The sequence below is a fragment of the Plectropomus leopardus genome, chromosome 17, assembly GCF_026936395.1.
Source record: "Plectropomus leopardus strain MGB_pleo_1.0 chromosome 17, ASM2693639v1, whole genome shotgun sequence".
Classification (NCBI taxonomy): Eukaryota; Metazoa; Chordata; class Actinopteri; order Perciformes; family Serranidae; genus Plectropomus; species Plectropomus leopardus.
Genome location: NC_142192.1, coordinates 26,291,333 through 26,299,305, shown reverse-complemented (window position 1 = coordinate 26,299,305; position 7,973 = coordinate 26,291,333).

Here is a 7,973-nt window from a genome sequence, read left to right as displayed (position 1 = left end):
GAATTATACATATTTTGTCAATTTAAGGTGTGTAGACCAATTTCAACACGATATGATATTACAGCAATTCTTTAAGAAAGGATGTCATTTGGACATGATACTAATTAAAGGCCTGTGATTGATATATACATATATATATGTATGTATATATATATATATATATAACGACATATAAATAATGTCAATAATTGTAACCAGCTGAGTGCTGTAAAGTTTAATTTAAATTGACAAAGAAACGAAGAAATGTTTGAAAACATTTCATGGATTGGGCTAACATACCACTACTACGACTACTACAACTACTACAAATACCAACAACAATAATATATTGTTTTATATAGAAAAATCAAAACCAGTGTTTACTATGTGCTTTGACAAAAAAGCAACCCAGAAGCAACAAGGATTGCTTACACACTTGAGCAGTTATATTTTATGCAATATATAACCACAGATGCCAAACAATAAGGCTAACGTGAGGCCAGACGAAAATCATATTAGAATTAAAAACATTCAAATACAACAAAACAAAAACAACAAATTCAGCTCAATAATAGCTAACTGTCAGGGCGCACAGACCAAACGGTTGTTTTGCTGGTCACGCAGTGTTAGCTTACTACATCGGATACATTAGCTTAGCAGCTAGCAATGATGTCCTTTATTCACAGCTTAACAAATTACATGTTTTAGTAATATTTTGCTTTACTCACCTTTGGAGTAAAGCTCGTGAACCACCCGACTGAGCAGCTCGCTTGAATTTCATCCAAACATCGTTGAAACAGAGCAGCTAATGTTTGTGTAGCGACAAGTTAGCAAAGCGCGATCCCCGACCAGGTAACGTTACGTCGTGTTTCTTACTTTCATTATCACATAACGGCATTTTTTAAAAACGGCATGTGACGTCTGATGAGCAGTGTTTTCTCTGATATCCGAAATATATCCACACAGTTGATTTAATCCCACGTAAATATCGATTATCCACATCGATTTCCAGCTGCAGGTCGGCATCTCCTGTCGTTGCTGCACATCAGTTCAAATGTACTGACGCATGCGCAGTAGGCATCTTTGCAAGCGGCAGGACTTCTTTTTTAAATGAACTTTATTGATATTTACTGAACATTAATTTCAAACATTAAAAAGGCACATCATGGTTATGTTCATATATTCACAAAAACTGCACAGAGCGAGGGCAACAATCAAGAAATATAAAACGTGTAGAACGTGTAGTAAACAATTTAAAGTGAAGAGTAAATCATGAGACAATCAATAAAAAAACAGGATAAGGACACACAGAGTTTTATTTTTTATTTTTTAAATTTATGTTAGCATCTGTTTAGGAGCCATACCAAATTATAAATAACCTTTTAGAAGCAGTAGATGTTTCCTGTCTTGGGGCTTTTTCTATTTTGCAATATTTCAGTGATGTTTTAAGGAGTTTTATCTCATTTAGAAAAATAATAAATATGGGAGAGGTCTTAAGAAAACATTTATTTATAAAATACTTTACCAAGATAATCAAACTAGTTATTTCCAAATTCGTTAAGATCTCCCGTGCGCATGCACTAATGGAGATATTATCGCGCATGTGCACGTGGAGGTCTGCGTGTCTGCATCTGGGTGGTTTTGCAATGATCCATATTTTCACTTTGCATTCATGATATCTGATTGTTGATTTTTACATTGATATACTGGATTTTGGATTCTTTGTTCACTGTGGAGGAGAAAAAGATACATTCATTGTAACACATGGTGAGTAATTAATACATAAATGGTCATTAAGTGAAGTGAAGTATTCCTTTAAGGTCAGTTAGGAGCATAAACATAATTGTCTGTACATTTCTCCCAGTTTACCAAACACTCATAAATAAAAAGTCACATTCCCTGGCCTCTTATGAAACACTTCCTTCCCTCAGCGCGGCCGCTGACCTCTTATCAGGTCCGCTCAGATTTTTCTCTCTTATTGGTTCTGAAACCGCCGTCTGAATGCTGATGAGTGGAAACCAGGAGCTCAGTCACAGGCTCTGCTCTGAGCCATTAAAGAATAAAATAACAAAAACAGGGTGATAACAGCTCAAGACCTTTGTCCTTTAAAATCCAAAAGCACGCTGATTAAATTCCATCATGGTTATTCATAGCCGCCCTCCTCCTCCTCTCAGCGCTATAAACACGTCCCATTAGACCACTGCTGAGGTTTGTTAGCCTTGAAAAAGAAGCCAGCGGTCAAATGCTTTCAAACCAGTGAGGGAAAGCACATCACACGGGTGGAATAGCCACAAAATGTCAAATCAGATATGACGATTGTGCTTTGTTCAGTCGTGGAGTCTCGGGTACAATCAACATGTTTCAGAGAGGCCCTGCCCCTGTCATCACGGTCATGAGACATCACGTACTGGAAGTCTTTTTTGGGGAATGATACCACGGAAAGAAAACAGACAACTTCCTCACGACAAAAACTTTTGCTTCGCTATAAACGGTTGCTGCAGGAGAGCACGTACAGCGGTGCCAGGGGGGCCGATGATCTCCGTCTGCCCCGGTGCCACCAGGAGACGACGCTCCTGACCCCGAGGACAAAAGACACAGAGACGCAGTGAATAATAATGCATTCAAACACTTGGACTCTGTGTGTGCCAGCTTGATGCTGCGTCCGATTGAATCCACAAAAGACGCAAACACACAACAGTAACGAACACTAATGAGTTTGATTCTTTACCTTCAGTGAAGCGCTCAATTTGGATTCAAGCCGGATTAAATCATCTGCAAGAGCGACGCCAAATGGGCTCTCTCTGTTCAAGGGTCAAATACTTGATGGTTCTGTGGAAGAGACGTAGACGAAGACAGTTCACCCCAAAATCAAAAAATACTTTTTCCTTTAAGTCATTTTTTGCTTTTAATAATTTACAGGAAAACTGTCACAGCTTATTTTCTGAACTTTGAGATTAAAAAAATAAAGTGTCAGAGTTCGTGTTAATCACAGACTATTATCAGCTCTAAGAGCAGACAAAAAACTCCTTAATCAACACTTGTCGACTTTAAATAAATCATCTTGAATAAACAATGGAAAAGCTTCTCTCACTTTGAGGCCGATTGAGGTCGCCGTCATGACGGATCAAATCCACACACACCGCAGATTTTCCAGCCCTCAGATAAACTGTCCAAAACTTATCTGAAAGGCCTCAAATTATGCTGCTGAATGTGGACGTAGATTAAAAAAAGCTTTGATTTTTTTTTTTTACAAATTCTGCTGAGTTTAACTAAATTGGGAGACGATTTTCTGTCCTCAGCTAATTAAGTATTTCAGTGTTCTTTCACCTCTGAGTAAAAACTGGAAAAAAGAGTGAGGAGACGGAGAGGAGCAGACAAAAAACCTGAAAGAAGAAAGTAAAGAGGAAAGAATCAGGAGGGAGAGTGACGATAAAAGGGACGCAGATTGAAGACAGATCAGTCAGGAACAGAAACTCGTTTATACTGCAAAAGATTTTTAATTCAACTGACTGTTGAGTATGTACAGGAGGAACAATTTGTACATAAATAGGCAATAGTTATAAATATCAGCGGTCTGGCTGGTACAAAATTAAAAAAAGAACATATTGTACATTATCTACAAGTGCCACTTTGGGTTTTTGTACAACATTGTCTCTTGTTGGATTGTCCGTAGAGTCCCATTCACACGTTCTCTGAGCTGCACTGCACATGCAATCACAGCGGGTACACAGTATGTGTCCGGGGGGGAATATGTGGCATTTGGACGACAGTAGACTGAAGGGGCAGCTTTAGTTATAAGCCTATGAAAGAGACGGGATTATTGAGCTGGGCGTCTCGCTGCAGTGCGATGGCATTTTTAAAAGTCTAGAGGGGATTATTAGTTGCTGGGTGTCTCCTTAGATATTGCAGTACACAGTCACACAGCCACTTAGACGGCGGCTGAGTCACAGAACCTGGAGCTGGAAAAAAAATAAATAAAAGTTGTCATCATGAGCGATCATGGCACTGAGTGAGAATACTCCGTCACCAAAAATACTCTCCAGTGGTTAGTTTGTTCACGTCAGCTGTTGGTCACACTCTTCGGGTGAAGACTTTGTACACTATGGCTATATACAGCTCAGGATGTTCAGTAAGTGCACTCATCTAACGTCTGCAGTCACTTCTAACACAGCAAATAAAAAGCTTTCCAACACGTCACGTGAGACGTTTCTCAGCGAACCGCTCCTCTGCACACAGCTCACAGTTAAAGGGAATTTGTTTGGTGTTTTTGAATCTGGACCACATTCCTGCATGTTTTTGTGTCAAAGTGACTAATAAAGACAACAATGCCACAGTGGTGAAACCGGCAGCGATGTTAACACTACCTGCATTTGTGAATCCTAAATTTACATCCATTAAAATCGTTTTTTTAAGTGTCATTGTACCTGTGTTTTAGACCAGATACTGTTAAGGAATTTGTAAATAAATATATGTTTAACATCATGTTCATAGCGAGTAAGAAGGCTCTTACAAGAACACGGTTGACAGCAGATGCACCAGAGGCTGAGGATGTTCAATGTTATTCATGATATTTTTGTGATGGAGAAACTTATATTTATTGTAAGACTTGAACAGGATACGTTAAAGCTGTTGGACATCTTGGATTGAACATACATCCTCATTAAGATCTGACTTCACTTGACGTAAGAAGATATATTTTTAACATTACTTCCCCTAAAGTTTACCTTAAGCTGCTCAAGTTTCATCTGTTCATGGTTTATTTGTGGCTCCATTGCGTCTTTTCTTTCGGAGTACGTGTATGCAGCCAGACCTTCTTTCAAATTATTATTGTTATAGATTTTATAAAGTTCAAATGTGCGAGATTTTCGAACAAGACTTTTCTTTTCACACAATAACAAGTAGAACAGCGGAGGTAAAGACAAACTTTCATTTCTCTGTACGGAAACTTTCCATAATGTTGTCAGACACTTCTAATAATAATAATAATCTGAGTCTGTCAGTGGTAAAAACAAGCGCTTTCGGCGGGTGTAAATTGATGAAGCACAATCGCCCTGAGTGGTTACATCGCAGCCCAGTGCGCAGCTTCTGGCTGTGCGTCCTCTCTTGATACCGGACCAATTTCAAAAGCTGTTGTCTCCATAAGTCACTCGCAAAAACAATCCGAAAATAGGGTCCAGGTTGAAAAAAAACCCCAAAGTTTCCCTTAAATTCGTCACCCTCTCTGACACTTTTGGGGGCCGTTAAAGAACGTGAACGACCCCGTCTAATGAAAAAAACAAAACAAAAACTAACCTCTGATATCTACTCACATGCACAACCGCACAGACCGACACCAAACACAACACTCATAATGTCTCCTATGAACCACACACACATACAAACATGCAGAAACTGCCCCACAAACAGCTTCACAGAGATTTCATCACTATGACAGCAGGTGAGTCATCAGCAGCGACTCACATTTGGTCCCTGAAATTGAGCTAAAACATTCAAGCAGGTAGTACGGATGATGCGCAGAGCATTCAGCAGATAGAAAGGGGGAGTCAGATTACTTCTCACTAATTTTACACTTTAAATTTTGAGGGATAGAAAACTTTTTGTCTATATCAAAACACTCTGAAGCATCATTTTTTAAAATCCACAATCATCTTTTCATTTCTGTGCAATGTCGCCCTCTGGTGTGCTGAGGTGGTACTGAAGGTGAGCTGAGTCAATTACATAACTCCTATAGCAAACACACTTTGAGCTACAAAACCACACAGCACACACATGTACCGACACAAAAAGTCTTTTTCTTCACGTCAAATTCATATAAACTTTTGTTTCATGAAGTCTGGGAGCCGAGCCAATGTGCAAATGTTTCTAAGACTAAATAAAACTAATAAATCCTGGCTGTGACATCGATTAAAGAAAAAAAAAATGATAAAGCTAGAATGTAAGCGATACTTTGGCTTTACAACCTCTCACCCTGCTGCACACAAGAGAATCTGAATTTTGGGAGGACTTAATAGCAGTGAGCATTAACTCTTTAAAACCAGAGCAAATTGGCTTGATTTCTTAGAAAAAAACGTGGAAAAAGGCGATGAGCAACTAAACAATAAATGGCTGAAAAATGATAAAGAAATTTGTGGAAAAAAAAAAAAAAAATACTAGACAATTACCTGAAAGTGAGCTAAAAAAGACCATAATTTTAAATATATAATTATAAAATGATCAATGTAGTTTTCAGAACATTGTTCTGTGTTTTTAAAAAAACAATATCTTTTAGGAATGATTTGCAATTTTTAGGACATTTCTTGCCAAGTTGCTCATTATGATTTTTCCCCATGTTTAAGAAAGAGATCAAACTATTTTTTTAGGTGTCAGAGATTTAAAAGTTTGAACACAGCACAAGAAAACTGATGTGGATCCAGTTGTTAAAGGGTTAAACTTAAATAAAACCAGTGTATCTTTCTGCTGTCAGTGAAGAACTAATGTATTAACATGATAAAACCAGTCTGACTAAAAACAGTAGCTTCAAGCACATTCTTTGCTTCACCAAAACGCGATCATCAGTGTGTTATCACTGATTTCTGTGTGTAATTACTGTGATTACTGGGTCGAGTCACAGCACAGAGCTATCATCGCACACTGTGCTAAAAACAAGGCAGATTAATTTCAGTGCAATATGCAAAGTTAAACTTAAGGAACATTGGTTAACAAAGCAAAACGAAGAAAAGAGGGAGCCATAATAAAAAATGGCCGTCTGAGCAGCAGGATGTGTCTGACCTTCTCCAGTTTGGGAGGGTTTTCCACGGGAGAGTTTATACTGCCGATGACGCCGCCGCCGCCGCCGCGTTCAAACGTTATCACAGTAAATCTGCACCGAGACTCACAGAATAGTTTGAATATGTGACTCTCGAGAAGCTAAACAAGCCTTTTTAAAACCAAAACATCTTTCCTAAAACCTGAATAAGAGGAACCTGATCCTGGTCTCAACCAGACCTGAATCAACCCTGTTTGATGCGAACACCTCTGATCTGCTTTAAAGGAATAGTTCAACATTTATTCTCTGTCTTGTTGGGAGTTAGATGGGAAGAATGACGCCACTCTCGTGTCTGTAGAGTGAATATGAAGCTGGACGCAGGAGGTCGTTGATTTAACATAAAGAGTGGAAACCTCACCTCACTGCCGACCGCCCGCTCGCTCCACAGGATGGTCGGCTAATCATTTATGTTGGAAATGTCAGACACAAACGGGAACGTTTCTACACGCAATCTGGGAATGTTAACTTGTTAACCCATTTTCGGGAAAAGTTGTGGATCACTTAGGGAAGTGGTTGGGTCTTACTGGGGACTGAAGAGAAGTGCCAAATGTATCGAAATACGACTCGTCACAGCTGTTCGGGTGATCCTCATATTTTGGAAAAACACATCCCCTCCAGATTCTGAAAAATGGAGGCCCGTTATGTTAGAAATTGTGTCATACGAGCACGTTAGCAAGGGTCAACGATGAAGCTGAAAGCTGAAAGAGGTCGTGGGCGGGTTTTTTGTTTTTAATATGACCGCTGCGTTGTAATGATTTGGGGTTCAGTTGTATCGCTGTGGTGCTAAATTACTGTTCTGGGTCTAAGAATGTGTAGCTACCAACAACAATACTGTTGGTTTGTTCATGTTTGAACAAATAAACAAACGAAAAAAATGCCTACCAGCACCTCCCAAGCTCACTGATCAACATTTTAGATCTCATTTGTTTCACACAGTTGTGTAAAAAGACAATTTTCTGCTTTATGATGGTTTATGCTACAAACTAAGTCTTAGCTCTCCATGAAGTCACTGCACCCAGACAGAAATAACCTCGACTCGACACATCCTCGGCAGCATTGTGCGTCCATTATAATCAACTAAAGCTGCGACACTGACACTGAGGCTGCGCTCTCCTGCGCAGGCATTACACGGCTCTTCTCTGTTTTTACGCTGCTGGTGTGCTTTTTTCTTCTTTTCGCCAACAAGTAA